This window comes from Rhinolophus sinicus, chromosome 6 (assembly GCF_057876585.1).
Source record: "Rhinolophus sinicus isolate RSI-liver-muscle chromosome 6, RSI-T2T, whole genome shotgun sequence".
In the NCBI taxonomy this organism is placed as follows: domain Eukaryota; kingdom Metazoa; phylum Chordata; class Mammalia; order Chiroptera; family Rhinolophidae; genus Rhinolophus; species Rhinolophus sinicus.
Genome location: NC_142506.1, coordinates 41,154,366 through 41,176,152, shown reverse-complemented (window position 1 = coordinate 41,176,152; position 21,787 = coordinate 41,154,366). Strand labels below are relative to the sequence as shown.

Sequence of the window (21,787 nt, the reverse complement as noted above, 5' to 3'; positions counted from 1 at the left end):
GCGCAGGGTCCTCTCAGTCCCCTCCGGCCCTAGGGACGTGCAACCCAGGCCCTGGCCCTGGCCGGCCCCACCCACTGGCCCAAAGCCAGGGAGAGCCACCCGCGCCACCAGGGTGCAGGAGCTCCGGTCTGCAGCCACCCTTCGTCACAAGCCTTCAGTCTGGGCCCTCGCCCCTCGTCAGCACCCGGAGTCCCGCCCGACCTCCGGTCCCTTCAGTGGCTACACGTCACGTCTCCTGACCCGGGGAGGTGAGAGAGGCCAGAGACGGAGCAAGAGAGTGGCGGAGAGAGACAGACGGGGACTGGGGACAGACTCCCAGAGAGCAGTTTGAGGCTCTGGGCCTCGCGTGGAGGGGTGCTGCGTGGGGGCTGCATGGTCATCAGCTGTGACCGCTTGGCCATCAGCTGTTGCCAGTTGGCCATGGGCCCCCGGAGGTGCTGCGTTGGCCAAGCTAGGAAGCGCGGGTGGTGGACTGCAAATTGCAGAGGGGCGCGGATTGCAGTGGGCCGGCTTGGTGGGTCGACGGTCGGTGTGTCGGTGGGTTGGCAGAGAAACGGCCGACCGGTTGGGGATCGGGCGGCTCCGGCCTGCCGTGTCTCCAAGCCAGCCGCCCGTGAGAAATGGTGCTCTCAGCCCCCTATCCGTGGCTCCGTTGGTGTTCCTTCTTGGCCTCACCATATCCTGCGTTCTTGTGCGGGGACGGGGACTAGAGTCCCCGCAGGACAGGGACCGACAGACAGAACGGGAGGAGGCGTAAGAGGGAGCGAGATGGAAATATACACGTATATGTACACGTATGTATCCCGACATACAGAGAGACATGGACAGAGACAGAAAAAGGGGGCTGGCTCGCGGGAGAGAGCTCCTGAGCGAGAGGCAGAGCCCAACAGGCACGTCACAGAGCCAGAGAGACGTGGGGGGGCCGGGGGGGAGGGACGCACAGGCGGGCACATGGACTGGGACAGACTCGCTGAGGCTGTGTTGAAGTGGCAGCCTCTCCACCGGAGTGTGGTCGTGCCCGGGGCTGGGCTCCACTACAGAGGCAGTGCCCGGGTATTGGCAGTCACCCTTGAAGGCCCCGGGCCAGGCCGGAGGGCCAGTGGGCTCCGAGCCCCGCCCAGGGACCCCCCCCAAGGGAGGAGAGTGGCAGCCCACAGGCACCCTGGTTGTGAGGGTTGTGTGCCTGCGTGCCTGCACTTCCCCTTGTGGTGGTCTCTCCTGGAGTCCAAGGGCGTGCGGTGTGTTTGGGTGCTGCTCCCTCTGTCCCCTGGTTTGACCCGGCTCTTTGTGCCCTGTGTGTTGGGGCCACCACGAACGGCGGGAAGGGAGGGCTCCTGGCTCTTGTGGGCGATGGGAGGGGGCGTGCGGGGGTGTGGGTAGAGGTGCCTGCCGGCGGAGACACAGGCTTGGATAACTGCTGCAGGCTGACGGCCTGCCTCAGCGAAGAGGACTAAGAAGAGGGTGTGGGGTGGAGCCCTGGCCGACGGGCCTGGTGTGCGGCCGGGGCTGCCAGCTTGTAGTGCCGGGTGGCTGACCGGCCTCTGGCCAGGGGGACCTTCGGCTGGCTGGGCGGCTTCAGAGGGGCAAGGGGCGGCAGGGGTTCGGAGGGAGCCACGCCGGGGCGGCGGCGCAAAAGGAGAGGCAAGCAAAAGCCTACAGGTATTCCCAGGCGGTCTCCCATCCAAGTACTAACCAGGCCCCTCCCTGCTTAGCTCCCGAATTCAGAGGAGATCGGGCGCGTTCAGGGTGGTATAGCCGTCGACGCTGGGACCTGGCTCCCCGCGCCCCAAGAGCCTGCTCCCGGACTGCCTCGTGAGCGCGCGCCATGCAGATGCTCCGCTCTGGTGGCGAACATCGACCCGCTGGCCGGCTCCGCCGTCACCGCGTCCCCGTCCAGTCCGGCTCCCCGCCTCCTCCGAATGCCCCTGGCGTGGGCGGCGGGCCACTCCTGGCCCGCAGCGAGGCCACTTCGCGCCACCGGAGGTTCCATGGGACACTGCCATTTCCCTGATGGTGCCAGAAGTCGTGGAACTCTGGCATCCTGGGATTACCCAGGACCCAGACCGGCATACACCCCGCCCCCCTACCGCCACCAGGTTTACCCCCAACCGCACCCCCAAGACTGGTGGAGGCCTGCACCAGCAGGCAGCCCTGGGCCTGGGAGTTGTGGGAGAACCCCGCGGCGGCGGCGGCGGCGGCGGCGTCCGCGGCGGAGGCAGGGGAGGGTGGCGATGTAGGCAATGGCAACCGCGTGGATGGCTCCAGGGCGGCGATGGCGGCGGCGACAATGGGGGCTTTGACGGTGGGCACTGGGGAGCGGGGAGCGCTGGCGGCGGCGGCGGTGGCGGGAGAGGGCGTGAGGGCGGTGCTGGCGCGGAGGCCGGGAGAGCAGAGGCCGGAGATTGAGGTAGTACGGCAAGGCCGGCGGCTGGGGTGGGGGCGGGGGAGAGGGCGGTGCTGGAGGCGGGGATGGGGAGAGGGGTGATGGCGGCGGCGGCAGCGGGGAGAGCAGAGGAGGCTGAATGAGGGAGTATGGCGTTGGCGGCGGCGGGGTCGCGGACTGGGGCGAGTGCAGCGCTGGCGGAGGGGGTGGGGAGCGTGGTGATGGCGGCGGCGGCGGCGGCGGCGCAGAAGCGGGGGCTGATCATGAGCAGCGCTGGCGGCGGCGGCGGCGAGGGAGGGTTGCGAGGTCGGCAATGGCGTCGGCGGCGGCGTTGTGTCGGCGGGGGCAGGGGGGAGGGCAGCGCTGGTGGGGGGTGTGGGAAACGCGGTGATGGCGGGGGCTTTGGTGGTGGCGGCGGGGGCCAGGGCAGCGCTGGTGGCGGCGGCGGCGGCGGCGGCGGCGGCGGTGGCGACCGCCGCTGGGCCAAGGGATCCGGATGACGGCCTGCGGGACCGAAGAGGACGAAGAAGAGGGTGTGGGGGGGAGCACTGGCCGACGGGCCTGGTGTGCCGCCGGGGCTGCCAGCTTGTAGTGCCGGGTGGCTGACCGGCCTCTGGCCAGGGGGACCTTCGGCTGGCTGGGCGGCTGCAGAGGGGCAAGGGGCGGCAGGGGTTCGGAGGGAGCCACGCCGGGGCGGCGATGCAAAAGGAGAGGCGAGCAAAAGCCTACAGGTGTTCCCAGGTGGTCTCCCACCCAAGTACTAACCAGGCCCGACCCTGCTTAGCTTCCGAGTTCAGACGAGATCTGGCGCGTTCAGGGCGGTATGGCCTTAGGCGCTGGACCCGGCTCCCGGCGCTCCAAGAGCCTGCTCCCGACCTGCCTCCTGAGCGCGCGCCATGCTGCTGGGCCGCTCGGGTGGCGAGCATGTCTGCCTGAGCGCCTCCCGCCCGCTCCCCGCCTCCTCCGGACGCCGCTGGTGTGGGCGACGGGCTACTCCTGGCACACAGCGAGGCCCCTTCGCGCCCCCCCAGTGGCTCCACGGGCCTCGGTCACTTCCCTGACTGTGACAGATATCTGGGCGCCCGGGCATCCTGGGACTCCCCAGGCCCCGAACGGCTTTTACCCCGGGCCCCTACCCCAACCCCTCTCATCCCCCATCCCAGCCCCACAACCGCACAGCCCCCCTTGCTGCTGGACTGCCCCCACCTCTCAGGGCCACCGAGGGGGGCGCAGGGTCCTCTCAGTCCCCTCCGGCCCTAGGGACGTGCAACCCAGGCCCTGGCCCTGGCCGGCCCCACCCACTGGCCCAAAGCCAGGGAGAGCCACCCGCGCCACCAGGGTGCAGGAGCTCCGGTCTGCAGCCACCCTTCGTCACAAGCCTTCAGTCTGGGCCCTCGCCCCTCGTCAGCACCCGGAGTCCCGCCCGACCTCCGGTCCCTTCAGTGGCTACACGTCACGTCTCCTGACCCGGGGAGGTGAGAGAGGCCAGAGACGGAGCAAGAGAGTGGCGGAGAGAGACAGACGGGGACTGGGGACAGACTCCCAGAGAGCAGTTTGAGGCTCTGGGCCTCGCGTGGAGGGGTGCTGCGTGGGGGCTGCATGGTCATCAGCTGTGACCGCTTGGCCATCAGCTGTTGCCAGTTGGCCATGGGCCCCCGGAGGTGCTGCGTTGGCCAAGCTAGGAAGCGCGGGTGGTGGACTGCAAATTGCAGAGGGGCGCGGATTGCAGTGGGCCGGCTTGGTGGGTCGACGGTCGGTGTGTCGGTGGGTTGGCAGAGAAACGGCCGACCGGTTGGGGATGGGGCGGCTCCGGCCTGCCGTGTCTCCAAGCCAGCCGCCCGTGAGAAATGGTGCTCTCAGCCCCCTATCCGTGGCTCCGTTGGTGTTCCTTCTTGGCCTCACCATATCCTGCGTTCTTGTGCGGGGACGGGGACTAGAGTCCCCGCAGGACAGGGACCGACAGACAGAACGGGAGGAGGCGTAAGAGGGAGCGAGATGGAAATATACACGTATATGTACACGTATGTATCCCGACATACAGAGAGACATGGACAGAGACAGAAAAAGGGGGCTGGCTCGCGGGAGAGAGCTCCTGAGCGAGAGGCAGAGCCCAACAGGCACGTCACAGAGCCAGAGAGACGTGGGGGGGCCGGGGGGGAGGGACGCACAGGCGGGCACATGGACTGGGACAGACTCGCTGAGGCTGTGTTGAAGTGGCAGCCTCTCCACCGGAGTGTGGTCGTGCCCGGGGCTGGGCTCCACTACAGAGGCAGTGCCCGGGTATTGGCAGTCACCCTTGAAGGCCCCGGGCCAGGCCGGAGGGCCAGTGGGCTCCGAGCCCCGCCCAGGGACCCCCCCCAAGGGAGGAGAGTGGCAGCCCACAGGCACCCTGGTTGTGAGGGTTGTGTGCCTGCGTGCCTGCACTTCCCCTTGTGGTGGTCTCTCCTGGAGTCCAAGGGCGTGCGGTGTGTTTGGGTGCTGCTCCCTCTGTCCCCTGGTTTGACCCGGCTCTTTGTGCCCTGTGTGTTGGGGCCACCACGAACGGCGGGAAGGGAGGGCTCCTGGCTCTTGTGGGCGATGGGAGGGGGCGTGCGGGGGTGTGGGTAGAGGTGCCTGCCGGCGGAGACACAGGCTTGGATAACTGCTGCAGGCTGACGGCCTGCCTCAGCGAAGAGGACTAAGAAGAGGGTGTGGGGTGGAGCCCTGGCCGACGGGCCTGGTGTGCGGCCGGGGCTGCCAGCTTGTAGTGCCGGGTGGCTGACCGGCCTCTGGCCAGGGGGACCTTCGGCTGGCTGGGCGGCTTCAGAGGGGCAAGGGGCGGCAGGGGTTCGGAGGGAGCCACGCCGGGGCGGCGGCGCAAAAGGAGAGGCAAGCAAAAGCCTACAGGTATTCCCAGGCGGTCTCCCATCCAAGTACTAACCAGGCCCCTCCCTGCTTAGCTCCCGAATTCAGAGGAGATCGGGCGCGTTCAGGGTGGTATAGCCGTCGACGCTGGGACCTGGCTCCCCGCGCCCCAAGAGCCTGCTCCCGGACTGCCTCGTGAGCGCGCGCCATGCAGATGCTCCGCTCTGGTGGCGAACATCGACCCGCTGGCCGGCTCCGCCGTCACCGCGTCCCCGTCCAGTCCGGCTCCCCGCCTCCTCCGAATGCCCCTGGCGTGGGCGTCGGGCCACTGCTGGCCCGCAGCGAGGCCACTTCGCGCCACCGGAGGTTCCATGGGACACTGCCATTTCCCTGATGGTGCCAGAAGTCGTGGAACTCTGGCATCCTGGGATTCCCCAGGACCCAGACCGGCATACACCCCGCCCCCCTACCGCCACCAGGTTTACCCCCAACCGCACCCCCAAGACTGGTGGAGGCCTGCACCAGCAGGCAGCCCTGGGCCTGGGAGTTGTGGGAGGACCCCGCGGCGGCGGCGGCGGCGGCGGCGGCGTCCGCGGCGGAGGCAGGGGAGGGTGGCGATGTAGGCAATGGCAACCGCGTGGATGGCTCCAGGGCGGCGATGGCGGCGGCGACAATGGGGGCTTTGACGGTGGGCACTGGGGCGCGGGGAGCGCTGGCGGCGGCGGCGGTGGCGGGAGAGGGCGTGAGGGCGGTGCTGGCGCGGAGGCCGGGAGAGCAGAGGCCGGAGATTGAGGGAGTACGGCAAGGCCGGCGGCTGGGGTGGGGGCGGGGGAGAGGGCGGTGCTGGAGGCGGGGATGGGGAGAGGGGTGATGGCGGCGGCGGCAGCGGGGAGAGCAGAGGAGGCTGAATGAGGGAGTATGGCGTTGGCGGCGGCGGGGTCGCGGACTGGGGCGAGTGCAGCGCTGGCGGAGGGGGTGGGGAGCGTGGTGATGGCGGCGGCGGCGGCGGCGGCGCAGAAGCGGGGGCTGATCATGAGCAGCGCTGGCGGCGGCGGCGGCGAGGGAGGGTTGCGAGGTCGGCAATGGCGTCGGCGGCGGCGTTGTGTCGGCGGGGGCAGGGGGGAGGGCAGCGCTGGTGGGGGGTGTGGGAAACGCGGTGATGGCGGGGGCTTTGGTGGTGGCGGCGGGGGCCAGGGCAGCGCTGGTGGTGGCGGCGGCGGCGGCGGCGGCGGCGGTGGCGACCGCCGCTGGGCCAAGGGATCCGGATGACGGCCTGCGGGACCGAAGAGGACGAAGAAGAGGGTGTGGGGGGGAGCACTGGCCGACGGGCCTGGTGTGCCGCCGGGGCTGCCAGCTTGTAGTGCCGGGTGGCTGACCGGCCTCTGGCCAGGGGGACCTTCGGCTGGCTGGGCGGCTGCAGAGGGGCAAGGGGCGGCAGGGGTTCGGAGGGAGCCACGCCGGGGCGGCGATGCAAAAGGAGAGGCGAGCAAAAGCCTACAGGTGTTCCCAGGTGGTCTCCCACCCAAGTACTAACCAGGCCCGACCCTGCTTAGCTTCCGAGTTCAGACGAGATCTGGCGCGTTCAGGGCGGTATGGCCTTAGGCGCTGGACCCGGCTCCCGGCGCTCCAAGAGCCTGCTCCCGACCTGCCTCCTGAGCGCGCGCCATGCTGCTGGGCCGCTCGGGTGGCGAGCATGTCTGCCTGAGCGCCTCCCGCCCGCTCCCCGCCTCCTCCGGACGCCGCTGGTGTGGGCGACGGGCTACTCCTGGCACACAGCGAGGCCCCTTCGCGCCCCCCCAGTGGCTCCACGGGCCTCGGTCACTTCCCTGACTGTGACAGATATCTGGGCGCCCGGGCATCCTGGGACTCCCCAGGCCCCGAACGGCTTTTACCCCGGGCCCCTACCCCAACCCCTCTCATCCCCCATCCCAGCCCCACAACCGCACAGCCCCCCTTGCTGCTGGACTGCCCCCACCTCTCAGGGCCACCGAGGGGGGCGCAGGGTCCTCTCAGTCCCCTCCGGCCCTAGGGACGTGCAACCCAGGCCCTGGCCCTGGCCGGCCCCACCCACTGGCCCAAAGCCAGGGAGAGCCACCCGCGCCACCAGGGTGCAGGAGCTCCGGTCTGCAGCCACCCTTCGTCACAAGCCTTCAGTCTGGGCCCTCGCCCCTCGTCAGCACCCGGAGTCCCGCCCGACCTCCGGTCCCTTCAGTGGCTACACGTCACGTCTCCTGACCCGGGGAGGTGAGAGAGGCCAGAGACGGAGCAAGAGAGTGGCGGAGAGAGACAGACGGGGACTGGGGACAGACTCCCAGAGAGCAGTTTGAGGCTCTGGGCCTCGCGTGGAGGGGTGCTGCGTGGGGGCTGCATGGTCATCAGCTGTGACCGCTTGGCCATCAGCTGTTGCCAGTTGGCCATGGGCCCCCGGAGGTGCTGCGTTGGCCAAGCTAGGAAGCGCGGGTGGTGGACTGCAAATTGCAGAGGGGCGCGGATTGCAGTGGGCCGGCTTGGTGGGTCGACGGTCGGTGTGTCGGTGGGTTGGCAGAGAAACGGCCGACCGGTTGGGGATGGGGCGGCTCCGGCCTGCCGTGTCTCCAAGCCAGCCGCCCGTGAGAAATGGTGCTCTCAGCCCCCTATCCGTGGCTCCGTTGGTGTTCCTTCTTGGCCTCACCATATCCTGCGTTCTTGTGCGGGGACGGGGACTAGAGTCCCCGCAGGACAGGGACCGACAGACAGAACGGGAGGAGGCGTAAGAGGGAGCGAGATGGAAATATACACGTATATGTACACGTATGTATCCCGACATACAGAGAGACATGGACAGAGACAGAAAAAGGGGGCTGGCTCGCGGGAGAGAGCTCCTGAGCGAGAGGCAGAGCCCAACAGGCACGTCACAGAGCCAGAGAGACGTGGGGGGGCCGGGGGGGAGGGACGCACAGGCGGGCACATGGACTGGGACAGACTCGCTGAGGCTGTGTTGAAGTGGCAGCCTCTCCACCGGAGTGTGGTCGTGCCCGGGGCTGGGCTCCACTACAGAGGCAGTGCCCGGGTATTGGCAGTCACCCTTGAAGGCCCCGGGCCAGGCCGGAGGGCCAGTGGGCTCCGAGCCCCGCCCAGGGACCCCCCCCAAGGGAGGAGAGTGGCAGCCCACAGGCACCCTGGTTGTGAGGGTTGTGTGCCTGCGTGCCTGCACTTCCCCTTGTGGTGGTCTCTCCTGGAGTCCAAGGGCGTGCGGTGTGTTTGGGTGCTGCTCCCTCTGTCCCCTGGTTTGACCCGGCTCTTTGTGCCCTGTGTGTTGGGGCCACCACGAACGGCGGGAAGGGAGGGCTCCTGGCTCTTGTGGGCGATGGGAGGGGGCGTGCGGGGGTGTGGGTAGAGGTGCCTGCCGGCGGAGACACAGGCTTGGATAACTGCTGCAGGCTGACGGCCTGCCTCAGCGAAGAGGACTAAGAAGAGGGTGTGGGGTGGAGCCCTGGCCGACGGGCCTGGTGTGCGGCCGGGGCTGCCAGCTTGTAGTGCCGGGTGGCTGACCGGCCTCTGGCCAGGGGGACCTTCGGCTGGCTGGGCGGCTTCAGAGGGGCAAGGGGCGGCAGGGGTTCGGAGGGAGCCACGCCGGGGCGGCGGCGCAAAAGGAGAGGCAAGCAAAAGCCTACAGGTATTCCCAGGCGGTCTCCCATCCAAGTACTAACCAGGCCCCTCCCTGCTTAGCTCCCGAATTCAGAGGAGATCGGGCGCGTTCAGGGTGGTATAGCCGTCGACGCTGGGACCTGGCTCCCCGCGCCCCAAGAGCCTGCTCCCGGACTGCCTCGTGAGCGCGCGCCATGCAGATGCTCCGCTCTGGTGGCGAACATCGACCCGCTGGCCGGCTCCGCCGTCACCGCGTCCCCGTCCAGTCCGGCTCCCCGCCTCCTCCGAATGCCCCTGGCGTGGGCGGCGGGCCACTCCTGGCCCGCAGCGAGGCCACTTCGCGCCACCGGAGGTTCCATGGGACACTGCCATTTCCCTGATGGTGCCAGAAGTCGTGGAACTCTGGCATCCTGGGATTCCCCAGGACCCAGACCGGCATACACCCCGCCCCCCTTCCGCCACCAGGTTTACCCCCAACCGCACCCCCAAGACTGGTGGAGGCCTGCACCAGCAGGCAGCCCTGGGCCTGGGAGTTGTGGGAGAACCCCGCGGCGGCGGCGGCGGCGGCGGCGGCGGCGGCGGCGGCGTCCGCGGCGGAGGCAGGGGAGGGTGGCGATGTAGGCAATGGCAACCGCGTGGATGGCTCCAGGGCGGCGATGGCGGCGGCGACAATGGGGGCTTTGACGGTGGGCACTGGGGAGCGGGGAGCGCTGGCGGCGGCGGCGGTGGCGGGAGAGGGCGTGAGGGCGGTGGTGGCGCGGAGGCCGGGAGAGCAGAGGCGGGAGATTGAGGGAGTACGGCAAGGCCGGCGGCTGGGGTGGGGGCGGGGGAGAGGGCGGTGCTGGAGGCGGGGATGGGGAGAGGGGTGATGGCGGCGGCGGCAGCGGGGAGAGCAGAGGAGGCTGAATGAGGGAGTATGGCGTTGGCGGCGGCGGGGTCGCGGACGGGGGCGAGTGCAGCGCTGGCGGAGGGGGTGGGGAGCGTGGTGATGGCGGCGGCGGCGGCGGCGGCGGCGGCGCAGAAGCGGGGGCTGATCATGAGCAGCGCTGGCGGCGGCGGCGGCGAGGGAGGGTTGCGAGGTCGGCAATGGCGTCGGCGGCGGCGTTGTGTCGGCGGGGGCAGGAGGGAGGGCAGCGCTGGCGGGGGGTGTGGGAAACGCGGTGATGGCGGGGGCTTTGGTGGTGGCGGCGGGGGCCAGGGCAGCGCTGGTGGCGGCGGCGGCGGCGGCGGCGGTGGCGACCGCCGCTGGGCCAAGGGATCCGGATGACGGCCTGCGGGACCGAAGAGGACGAAGAAGAGTGTGTGGGGGGGGGAGCACTGGCCGACGGGCCTGGTGTGCCGCCGGGGCTGCCAGCTTGTAGTGCCGGGTGGCTGACCGGCCTCTGGCCAGGGGGACCTTCGGCTGGCTGGGCGGCTGCAGAGGGGCAAGGGGCGGCAGGGGTTCGGAGGGAGCCACGCCGGGGCGGCGATGCAAAAGGAGAGGCGAGCAAAAGCCTACAGGTGTTCCCAGGTGGTCTCCCACCCAAGTACTAACCAGGCCCGACCCTGCTTAGCTTCCGAGTTCAGACGAGATCTGGCGCGTTCAGGGCGGTATGGCCTTAGGCGCTGGACCCGGCTCCCGGCGCTCCAAGAGCCTGCTCCCGACCTGCCTCCTGAGCGCGCGCCATGCTGCTGGGCCGCTCGGGTGGCGAGCATGTCTGCCTGAGCGCCTCCCGCCCGCTCCCCGCCTCCTCCGGACGCCGCTGGTGTGGGCGACGGGCTACTCCTGGCACACAGCGAGGCCCCTTCGCGCCCCCCCAGTGGCTCCACGGGCCTCGGTCACTTCCCTGACTGTGACAGATATCTGGGCGCCCGGGCATCCTGGGACTCCCCAGGCCCCGAACGGCTTTTACCCCGGGCCCCTACCCCAACCCCTCTCATCCCCCATCCCAGCCCCACAACCGCACAGCCCCCATTGCTGCTGGACTGCCCCCACCTCTCAGGGCCACCGAGGGGGGCGCAGGGTCCTCTCAGTCCCCTCCGGCCCTAGGGACGTGCAACCCAGGCCCTGGCCCTGGCCGGCCCCACCCACTGGCCCAAAGCCAGGGAGAGCCACCCGCGCCACCAGGGTGCAGGAGCTCCGGTCTGCAGCCACCCTTCGTCACAAGCCTTCAGTCTGGGCCCTCGCCCCTCGTCAGCACCCGGAGTCCCGCCCGACCTCCGGTCCCTTCAGTGGCTACACGTCACGTCTCCTGACCCGGGGAGGTGAGAGAGGCCAGAGACGGAGCAAGAGAGTGGCGGAGAGAGACAGACGGGGACTGGGGACAGACTCCCAGAGAGCAGTTTGAGGCTCTGGGCCTCGCGTGGAGGGGTGCTGCGTGGGGGCTGCATGGTCATCAGCTGTGACCGCTTGGCCATCAGCTGTTGCCAGTTGGCCATGGGCCCCCGGAGGTGCTGCGTTGGCCAAGCTAGGAAGCGCGGGTGGTGGACTGCAAATTGCAGAGGGGCGCGGATTGCAGTGGGCCGGCTTGGTGGGTCGACGGTCGGTGTGTCGGTGGGTTGGCAGAGAAACGGCCGACCGGTTGGGGATGGGGCGGCTCCGGCCTGCCGTGTCTCCAAGCCAGCCGCCCGTGAGAAATGGTGCTCTCAGCCCCCTATCCGTGGCTCCGTTGGTGTTCCTTCTTGGCCTCACCATATCCTGCGTTCTTGTGCGGAGACGGGGACTAGAGTCCCCGCAGGACAGGGACCGACAGACAGAACGGGAGGAGGCGTAAGAGGGAGCGAGATGGAAATATACACGTATATGTACACGTATGTATCCCGACATACAGAGAGACATGGACAGAGACAGAAAAAGGGGGCTGGCTCGCGGGAGAGAGCTCCTGAGCGAGAGGCAGAGCCCAACAGGCACGTCACAGAGCCAGAGAGACGTGGGGGGGCCGGGGGGGAGGGACGCACAGGCGGGCACATGGACTGGGACAGACTCGCTGAGGCTGTGTTGAAGTGGCAGCCTCTCCACCGGAGTGTGGTCGTGCCCGGGGCTGGGCTCCACTACAGAGGCAGTGCCCGGGTATTGGCAGTCACCCTTGAAGGCCCCGGGCCAGGCCGGAGGGCCAGTGGGCTCCGAGCCCCGCCCAGGGACCCCCCCCAAGGGAGGAGAGTGGCAGCCCACAGGCACCCTGGTTGTGAGGGTTGTGTGCCTGCGTGCCTGCACTTCCCCTTGTGGTGGTCTCTCCTGGAGTCCAAGGGCGTGCGGTGTGTTTGGGTGCTGCTCCCTCTGTCCCCTGGTTTGACCCGGCTCTTTGTGCCCTGTGTGTTGGGGCCACCACGAACGGCGGGAAGGGAGGGCTCCTGGCTCTTGTGGGCGATGGGAGGGGGCGTGCGGGGGTGTGGGTAGAGGTGCCTGCCGGCGGAGACACAGGCTTGGATAACTGCTGCAGGCTGACGGCCTGCCTCAGCGAAGAGGACTAAGAAGAGGGTGTGGGGTGGAGCCCTGGCCGACGGGCCTGGTGTGCGGCCGGGGCTGCCAGCTTGTAGTGCCGGGTGGCTGACCGGCCTCTGGCCAGGGGGACCTTCGGCTGGCTGGGCGGCTTCAGAGGGGCAAGGGGCGGCAGGGGTTCGGAGGGAGCCACGCCGGGGCGGCGGCGCAAAAGGAGAGGCAAGCAAAAGCCTACAGGTATTCCCAGGCGGTCTCCCATCCAAGTACTAACCAGGCCCCTCCCTGCTTAGCTCCCGAATTCAGAGGAGATCGGGCGCGTTCAGGGTGGTATAGCCGTCGACGCTGGGACCTGGCTCCCCGCGCCCCAAGAGCCTGCTCCCGGACTGCCTCGTGAGCGCGCGCCATGCAGATGCTCCGCTCTGGTGGCGAACATCGACCCGCTGGCCGGCTCCGCCGTCACCGCGTCCCCGTCCAGTCCGGCTCCCCGCCTCCTCCGAATGCCCCTGGCGTGGGCGTCGGGCCACTGCTGGCCCGCAGCGAGGCCACTTCGCGCCACCGGAGGTTCCATGGGACACTGCCATTTCCCTGATGGTGCCAGAAGTCGTGGAACTCTGGCATCCTGGGATTCCCCAGGACCCAGACCGGCATACACCCCGCCCCCCTACCGCCACCAGGTTTACCCCCAACCGCACCCCCAAGACTGGTGGAGGCCTGCACCAGCAGGCAGCCCTGGGCCTGGGAGTTGTGGGAGGACCCCGCGGCGGCGGCGGCGGCGGCGGCGGCGTCCGCGGCGGAGGCAGGGGAGGGTGGCGATGTAGGCAATGGCAACCGCGTGGATGGCTCCAGGGCGGCGATGGCGGCGGCGACAATGGGGGCTTTGACGGTGGGCACTGGGGCGCGGGGAGCGCTGGCGGCGGCGGCGGTGGCGGGAGAGGGCGTGAGGGCGGTGCTGGCGCGGAGGCCGGGAGAGCAGAGGCCGGAGATTGAGGGAGTACGGCAAGGCCGGCGGCTGGGGTGGGGGCGGGGGAGAGGGCGGTGCTGGAGGCGGGGATGGGGAGAGGGGTGATGGCGGCGGCGGCAGCGGGGAGAGCAGAGGAGGCTGAATGAGGGAGTATGGCGTTGGCGGCGGCGGGGTCGCGGACTGGGGCGAGTGCAGCGCTGGCGGAGGGGGTGGGGAGCGTGGTGATGGCGGCGGCGGCGGCGGCGGCGCAGAAGCGGGGGCTGATCATGAGCAGCGCTGGCGGCGGCGGCGGCGAGGGAGGGTTGCGAGGTCGGCAATGGCGTCGGCGGCGGCGTTGTGTCGGCGGGGGCAGGGGGGAGGGCAGCGCTGGTGGGGGGTGTGGGAAACGCGGTGATGGCGGGGGCTTTGGTGGTGGCGGCGGGGGCCAGGGCAGCGCTGGTGGTGGCGGCGGCGGCGGCGGCGGCGGCGGTGGCGACCGCCGCTGGGCCAAGGGATCCGGATGACGGCCTGCGGGACCGAAGAGGACGAAGAAGAGGGTGTGGGGGGGAGCACTGGCCGACGGGCCTGGTGTGCCGCCGGGGCTGCCAGCTTGTAGTGCCGGGTGGCTGACCGGCCTCTGGCCAGGGGGACCTTCGGCTGGCTGGGCGGCTGCAGAGGGGCAAGGGGCGGCAGGGGTTCGGAGGGAGCCACGCCGGGGCGGCGATGCAAAAGGAGAGGCGAGCAAAAGCCTACAGGTGTTCCCAGGTGGTCTCCCACCCAAGTACTAACCAGGCCCGACCCTGCTTAGCTTCCGAGTTCAGACGAGATCTGGCGCGTTCAGGGCGGTATGGCCTTAGGCGCTGGACCCGGCTCCCGGCGCTCCAAGAGCCTGCTCCCGACCTGCCTCCTGAGCGCGCGCCATGCTGCTGGGCCGCTCGGGTGGCGAGCATGTCTGCCTGAGCGCCTCCCGCCCGCTCCCCGCCTCCTCCGGACGCCGCTGGTGTGGGCGACGGGCTACTCCTGGCACACAGCGAGGCCCCTTCGCGCCCCCCCAGTGGCTCCACGGGCCTCGGTCACTTCCCTGACTGTGACAGATATCTGGGCGCCCGGGCATCCTGGGACTCCCCAGGCCCCGAACGGCTTTTACCCCGGGCCCCTACCCCAACCCCTCTCATCCCCCATCCCAGCCCCACAACCGCACAGCCCCCCTTGCTGCTGGACTGCCCCCACCTCTCAGGGCCACCGAGGGGGGCGCAGGGTCCTCTCAGTCCCCTCCGGCCCTAGGGACGTGCAACCCAGGCCCTGGCCCTGGCCGGCCCCACCCACTGGCCCAAAGCCAGGGAGAGCCACCCGCGCCACCAGGGTGCAGGAGCTCCGGTCTGCAGCCACCCTTCGTCACAAGCCTTCAGTCTGGGCCCTCGCCCCTCGTCAGCACCCGGAGTCCCGCCCGACCTCCGGTCCCTTCAGTGGCTACACGTCACGTCTCCTGACCCGGGGAGGTGAGAGAGGCCAGAGACGGAGCAAGAGAGTGGCGGAGAGAGACAGACGGGGACTGGGGACAGACTCCCAGAGAGCAGTTTGAGGCTCTGGGCCTCGCGTGGAGGGGTGCTGCGTGGGGGCTGCATGGTCATCAGCTGTGACCGCTTGGCCATCAGCTGTTGCCAGTTGGCCATGGGCCCCCGGAGGTGCTGCGTTGGCCAAGCTAGGAAGCGCGGGTGGTGGACTGCAAATTGCAGAGGGGCGCGGATTGCAGTGGGCCGGCTTGGTGGGTCGACGGTCGGTGTGTCGGTGGGTTGGCAGAGAAACGGCCGACCGGTTGGGGATCGGGCGGCTCCGGCCTGCCGTGTCTCCAAGCCAGCCGCCCGTGAGAAATGGTGCTCTCAGCCCCCTATCCGTGGCTCCGTTGGTGTTCCTTCTTGGCCTCACCATATCCTGCGTTCTTGTGCGGGGACGGGGACTAGAGTCCCCGCAGGACAGGGACCGACAGACAGAACGGGAGGAGGCGTAAGAGGGAGCGAGATGGAAATATACACGTATATGTACACGTATGTATCCCGACATACAGAGAGACATGGACAGAGACAGAAAAAGGGGGCTGGCTCGCGGGAGAGAGCTCCTGAGCGAGAGGCAGAGCCCAACAGGCACGTCACAGAGCCAGAGAGACGTGGGGGGGCCGGGGGGGAGGGACGCACAGGCGGGCACATGGACTGGGACAGACTCGCTGAGGCTGTGTTGAAGTGGCAGCCTCTCCACCGGAGTGTGGTCGTGCCCGGGGCTGGGCTCCACTACAGAGGCAGTGCCCGGGTATTGGCAGTCACCCTTGAAGGCCCCGGGCCAGGCCGGAGGGCCAGTGGGCTCCGAGCCCCGCCCAGGGACCCCCCCCAAGGGAGGAGAGTGGCAGCCCACAGGCACCCTGGTTGTGAGGGTTGTGTGCCTGCGTGCCTGCACTTCCCCTTGTGGTGGTCTCTCCTGGAGTCCAAGGGCGTGCGGTGTGTTTGGGTGCTGCTCCCTCTGTCCCCTGGTTTGACCCGGCTCTTTGTGCCCTGTGTGTTGGGGCCACCACGAACGGCGGGAAGGGAGGGCTCCTGGCTCTTGTGGGCGATGGGAGGGGGCGTGCGGGGGTGTGGGTAGAGGTGCCTGCCGGCGGAGACACAGGCTTGGATAACTGCTGCAGGCTGACGGCCTGCCTCAGCGAAGAGGACTAAGAAGAGGGTGTGGGGTGGAGCCCTGGCCGACGGGCCTGGTGTGCGGCCGGGGCTGCCAGCTTGTAGTGCCGGGTGGCTGACCGGCCTCTGGCCAGGGGGACCTTCGGCTGGCTGGGCGGCTTCAGAGGGGCAAGGGGCGGCAGGGGTTCGGAGGGAGCCACGCCGGGGCGGCGGCGCAAAAGGAGAGGCAAGCAAAAGCCTACAGGTATTCCCAGGCGGTCTCCCATCCAAGTACTAACCAGGCCCCTCCCTGCTTAGCTCCCGAATTCAGAGGAGATCGGGCGCGTTCAGGGTGGTATAGCCGTCGACGCTGGGACCTGGCTCCCCGCGCCCCAAGAGCCTGCTCCCGGACTGCCTCGTGAGCGCGCGCCATGCAGATGCTCCGCTCTGGTGGCGAACATCGACCCGCTGGCCGGCTCCGCCGTCACCGCGTCCCCGTCCAGTCCGGCTCCCCGCCTCCTCCGAATGCCCCTGGCGTGGGCGTCGGGCCACTGCTGGCCCGCAGCGAGGCCACTTCGCGCCACCGGAGGTTCCATGGGACACTGCCATTTCCCTGATGGTGCCAGAAGTCGTGGAACTCTGGCATCCTGGGATTCCCCAGGACCCAGACCGGCATACACCCCGCCCCCCTACCGCCACCAGGTTTACCCCCAACCGCACCCCCAAGACTGGTGGAGGCCTGCACCAGCAGGCAGCCCTGGGCCTGGGAGTTGTGGGAGGACCCCGCGGCGGCGGCGGCGGCGGCGGCGGCGTCCGCGGCGGAGGCAGGGGAGGGTGGCGATGTAGGCAATGGCAACCGCGTGGATGGCTCCAGGGCGGCGATGGCGGCGGCGACAATGGGGGCTTTGACGGTGGGCACTGGGGCGCGGGGAGCGCTGGCGGCGGCGGCGGTGGCGGGAGAGGGCGTGAGGGCGGTGCTGGCGCGGAGGCCGGGAGAGCAGAGGCCGGAGATTGAGGGAGTACGGCAAGGCCGGCGGCTGGGGTGGGGGCGGGGGAGAGGGCGGTGCTGGAGGCGGGGATGGGGAGAGGGGTGATGGCGGCGGCGGCAGCGGGGAGAGCAGAGGAGGCTGAATGAGGGAATATGGCGTTGGCGGCGGCGGGGTCGCGGACTGGGGCGAGTGCAGCGCTGGCGGAGGGGGTGGGGAGCGTGGTGATGGCGGCGGCGGCGGCGGCGGCGCAGAAGCGGGGGCTGATCATGAGCAGCGCTGGCGGCGGCGGCGGCGGCGAGGGAGGGTTGCGAGGTCGGCAATGGCGTCGGCGGCGGCGTTGTGTCGGCGGGGGCAGGGGGGAGGGCAGCGCTGGCGAGGGGTGTGGGAAACGCGGTGATGGCGGGGGCTTTGGTGGTGGCGGCGGGGGCCAGGGCAGCGCTGGTGGCGGCGGCGGCGGCGGCGGCGGCGGCGGTGGCGACCGCCGCTGGGCCAAGGGATCCGGATGACGGCCTGCGGGACCGAAGAGGACGAAGAAGAGGGTGTGGGGGGGAGCACTGGCCGACGGGCCTGGTGTGCCGCCGGGGCTGCCAGCTTGTAGTGCCGGGTGGCTGACCGGCCTCTGGCCAGGGGGACCTTCGGCTGGCTGGGCGGCTGCAGAGGGGCAAGGGGCGGCAGGGGTTCGGAGGGAGCCACGCCGGGGCGGCGATGCAAAAGGAGAGGCGAGCAAAAGCCTACAGGTGTTCCCAGGTGGTCTCCCACCCAAGTACTAACCAGGCCCGACCCTGCTTAGCTTCCGAGTTCAGACGAGATCTGGCGCGTTCAGGGCGGTATGGCCTTAGGCGCTGGACCCGGCTCCCGGCGCTCCAAGAGCCTGCTCCCGACCTGCCTCCTGAGCGCGCGCCATGCTGCTGGGCCGCTCGGGTGGCGAGCATGTCTGCCTGAGCGCCTCCCGCCCGCTCCCCGCCTCCTCCGGACGCCGCTGGTGTGGGCGACGGGCTACTCCTGGCACACAGCGAGGCCCCTTCGCGCCCCCCCAGTGGCTCCACGGGCCTCGGTCACTTCCCTGACTGTGACAGATATCTGGGCGCCCGGGCATCCTGGGACTCCCCAGGCCCCGAACGGCTTTTACCCCGGGCCCCTACCCCAACCCCTCTCATCCCCCATCCCAGCCCCACAACCGCACAGCCCCCCTTGCTGCTGGACTGCCCCCACCTCTCAGGGCCACCGAGGGGGGCGCAGGGTCCTCTCAGTCCCCTCCGGCCCTAGGGACGTGCAACCCAGGCCCTGGCCCTGGCCGGCCCCACCCACTGGCCCAAAGCCAGGGAGAGCCACCCGCGCCACCAGGGTGCAGGAGCTCCGGTCTGCAGCCACCCTTCGTCACAAGCCTTCAGTCTGGGCCCTCGCCCCTCGTCAGCACCCGGAGTCCCGCCCGACCTCCGGTCCCTTCAGTGGCTACACGTCACGTCTCCTGACCCGGGGAGGTGAGAGAGGCCAGAGACGGAGCAAGAGAGTGGCGGAGAGAGACAGACGGGGACTGGGGACAGACTCCCAGAGAGCAGTTTGAGGCTCTGGGTCTCGCGTGGAGGGGTGCTGCGTGGGGGCTGCATGGTCATCAGCTGTGACCGCTTGGCCATCAGCTGTTGCCAGTTGGCCATGGGCCCCCGGAGGTGCTGCGTTGGCCAAGCTAGGAAGCGCGGGTGGTGGACTGCAAATTGCAGAGGGGCGCGGATTGCAGTGGGCCGGCTTGGTGGGTCGACGGTCGGTGTGTCGGTGGGTTGGCAGAGAAACGGCCGACCGGTTGGGGATCGGGCGGCTCCGGCCTGCCGTGTCTCCAAGCCAGCCGCCCGTGAGAAATGGTGCTCTCAGCCCCCTATCCGTGGCTCCGTTGGTGTTCCTTCTTGGCCTCACCATATCCTGCGTTCTTGTGCGGGGACGGGGACTAGAGTCCCCGCAGGACAGGGACCGACAGACAGAACGGGAGGAGGCGTAAGAGGGAGCGAGATGGAAATATACACGTATATGTACACGTATGTATCCCGACATACAGAGAGACATGGACAGAGACAGAAAAAGGGGGCTGGCTCGCGGGAGAGAGCTCCTGAGCGAGAGGCAGAGCCCAACAGGCACGTCACAGAGCCAGAGAGACGTGGGGGGGCCGGGGGGGAGGGACGCACAGGCGGGCACATGGACTGGGACAGACTCGCTGAGGCTGTGTTGAAGTGGCAGCCTCTCCACCGGAGTGTGGTCGTGCCCGGGGCTGGGCTCCACTACAGAGGCAGTGCCCGGGTATTGGCAGTCACCCTTGAAGGCCCCGGGCCAGGCCGGAGGGCCAGTGGGCTCCGAGCCCCGCCCAGGGACCCCCCCCAAGGGAGGAGAGTGGCAGCCCACAGGCACCCTGGTTGTGAGGGTTGTGTGCCTGCGTGCCTGCACTTCCCCTTGTGGTGGTCTCTCCTGGAGTCCAAGGGCGTGCGGTGTGTTTGGGTGCTGCTCCCTCTGTCCCCTGGTTTGACCCGGCTCTTTGTGCCCTGTGTGTTGGGGCCACCACGAACGGCGGGAAGGGAGGGCTCCTGGCTCTTGTGGGCGATGGGAGGGGGCGTGCGGGGGTGTGGGTAGAGGTGCCTGCCGGCGGAGACACAGGCTTGGATAACTGCTGCAGGCTGACGGCCTGCCTCAGCGAAGAGGACTAAGAAGAGGGTGTGGGGTGGAGCCCTGGCCGACGGGCCTGGTGTGCGGCCGGGGCTGCCAGCTTGTAGTGCCGGGTGGCTGACCGGCCTCTGGCCAGGGGGACCTTCGGCTGGCTGGGCGGCTTCAGAGGGGCAAGGGGCGGCAGGGGTTCGGAGGGAGCCACGCCGGGGCGGCGGCGCAAAAGGAGAGGCAAGCAAAAGCCTACAGGTATTCCCAGGCGGTCTCCCATCCAAGTACTAACCAGGCCCCTCCCTGCTTAGCTCCCGAATTCAGAGGAGATCGGGCGCGTTCAGGGTGGTATAGCCGTCGACGCTGGGACCTGGCTCCCCGCGCCCCAAGAGCCTGCTCCCGGACTGCCTCGTGAGCGCGCGCCATGCAGATGCTCCGCTCTGGTGGCGAACATCGACCCGCTGGCCGGCTCCGCCGTCACCGCGTCCCCGTCCAGTCCGGCTCCCCGCCTCCTCCGAATGCCCCTGGCGTGGGCGTCGGGCCACTGCTGGCCCGCAGCGAGGCCACTTCGCGCCACCGGAGGTTCCATGGGACACTGCCATTTCCCTGATGGTGCCAGAAGTCGTGGAACTCTGGCATCCTGGGATTCCCCAGGACCCAGACCGGCATACACCCCGCCCCCCTACCGCCACCAGGTTTACCCCCAACCGCACCCCCAAGACTGGTGGAGGCCTGCACCAGCAGGCAGCCCTGGGCCTGGGAGTTGTGGGAGGACCCCGCGGCGGCGGCGGCGGCGGCGGCGGCGTCCGCGGCGGAGGCAGGGGAGGGTGGCGATGTAGGCAATGGCAACCGCGTGGATGGCTCCAGGGCGGCGATGGCGGCGGCGACAATGGGGGCTTTGACGGTGGGCACTGGGGCGCGGGGAGCGCTGGCGGCGGCGGCGGTGGCGGGAGAGGGCGTGAGGGCGGTGCTGGCGCGGAGGCCGGGAGAGCAGAGGCCGGAGATTGAGGGAGTACGGCAAGGCCGGCGGCTGGGGTGGGGGCGGGGGAGAGGGCGGTGCTGGAGGCGGGGATGGGGAGAGGGGTGATGGCGGCGGCGGCAGCGGGGAGAGCAGAGGAGGCTGAATGAGGGAATATGGCGTTGGCGGCGGCGGGGTCGCGGACTGGGGCGAGTGCAGCGCTGGCGGAGGGGGTGGGGAGCGTGGTGATGGCGGCGGCGGCGGCGGCGGCGCAGAAGCGGGGGCTGATCATGAGCAGCGCTGGCGGCGGCGGCGGCGGCGAGGGAGGGTTGCGAGGTCGGCAATGGCGTCGGCGGCGGCGTTGTGTCGGCGGGGGCAGGGGGGAGGGCAGCGCTGGCGAGGGGTGTGGGAAACGCGGTGATGGCGGGGGCTTTGGTGGTGGCGGCGGGGGCCAGGGCAGCGCTGGTGGCGGCGGCGGCGGCGGCGGCGGCGGTGGCGACCGCCGCTGGGCCAAGGGATCCGGATGACGGCCTGCGGGACCGAAGAGGACGAAGAAGAGGGTGTGGGGGGGAGCACTGGCCGACGGGCCTGGTGTGCCGCCGGGGCTGCCAGCTTGTAGTGCCGGGTGGCTGACCGGCCTCTGGCCAGGGGGACCTTCGGCTGGCTGGGCGGCTGCAGAGGGGCAAGGGGCGGCAGGGGTTCGGAGGGAGCCACGCCGGGGCGGCGATGCAAAAGGAGAGGCGAGCAAAAGCCTACAGGTGTTCCCAGGTGGTCTCCCACCCAAGTACTAACCAGGCCCGACCCTGCTTAGCTTCCGAGTTCAGACGAGATCTGGCGCGTTCAGGGCGGTATGGCCTTAGGCGCTGGACCCGGCTCCCGGCGCTCCAAGAGCCTGCTCCCGACCTGCCTCCTGAGCGCGCGCCATGCTGCTGGGCCGCTCGGGTGGCGAGCATGTCTGCCTGAGCGCCTCCCGCCCGCTCCCCGCCTCCTCCGGACGCCGCTGGTGTGGGCGACGGGCTACTCCTGGCACACAGCGAGGCCCCTTCGCGCCCCCCCAGTGGCTCCACGGGCCTCGGTCACTTCCCTGACTGTGACAGATATCTGGGCGCCCGGGCATCCTGGGACTCCCCAGGCCCCGAACGGCTTTTACCCCGGGCCCCTACCCCAACCCCTCTCATCCCCCATCCCAGCCCCACAACCGCACAGCCCCCCTTGCTGCTGGACTGCCCCCACCTCTCAGGGCCACCGAGGGGGGCGCAGGGTCCTCTCAGTCCCCTCCGGCCCTAGGGACGTGCAACCCAGGCCCTGGCCCTGGCCGGCCCCACCCACTGGCCCAAAGCCAGGGAGAG

At 69.9% G+C, this 21,787-nt stretch overlaps 12 pseudogenes; all 12 read right to left on the bottom strand.

The window, feature by feature from the left end:
• Positions 1–1,643: 1,643 nt before the first annotated feature.
• Positions 1,644–1,763, bottom strand: LOC148757921 (5S ribosomal RNA; annotated as a pseudogene).
• A 1,335-nt stretch (positions 1,764–3,098) lies between these two features.
• Positions 3,099–3,218, bottom strand: LOC148757920 (5S ribosomal RNA; annotated as a pseudogene).
• A 2,035-nt stretch (positions 3,219–5,253) lies between these two features.
• Positions 5,254–5,373, bottom strand: LOC148757919 (5S ribosomal RNA; annotated as a pseudogene).
• A 1,338-nt stretch (positions 5,374–6,711) lies between these two features.
• LOC148757918 (5S ribosomal RNA) lies at positions 6,712–6,831 on the bottom strand (annotated as a pseudogene).
• Positions 6,832–8,866: 2,035 nt separating this feature from the next.
• LOC148757917 (5S ribosomal RNA) lies at positions 8,867–8,986 on the bottom strand (annotated as a pseudogene).
• A 1,352-nt stretch (positions 8,987–10,338) lies between these two features.
• Positions 10,339–10,458, bottom strand: LOC148757916 (5S ribosomal RNA; annotated as a pseudogene).
• Positions 10,459–12,493: 2,035 nt separating this feature from the next.
• Positions 12,494–12,613, bottom strand: LOC148757915 (5S ribosomal RNA; annotated as a pseudogene).
• A 1,338-nt stretch (positions 12,614–13,951) lies between these two features.
• On the bottom strand, positions 13,952–14,071 carry LOC148757914 (5S ribosomal RNA; annotated as a pseudogene).
• Positions 14,072–16,106: 2,035 nt separating this feature from the next.
• On the bottom strand, positions 16,107–16,226 carry LOC148757913 (5S ribosomal RNA; annotated as a pseudogene).
• Positions 16,227–17,567: 1,341 nt separating this feature from the next.
• LOC148757912 (5S ribosomal RNA) lies at positions 17,568–17,687 on the bottom strand (annotated as a pseudogene).
• A 2,035-nt stretch (positions 17,688–19,722) lies between these two features.
• Positions 19,723–19,842, bottom strand: LOC148757911 (5S ribosomal RNA; annotated as a pseudogene).
• A 1,338-nt stretch (positions 19,843–21,180) lies between these two features.
• LOC148757910 (5S ribosomal RNA) lies at positions 21,181–21,300 on the bottom strand (annotated as a pseudogene).
• Positions 21,301–21,787: the final 487 nt, after the last annotated feature.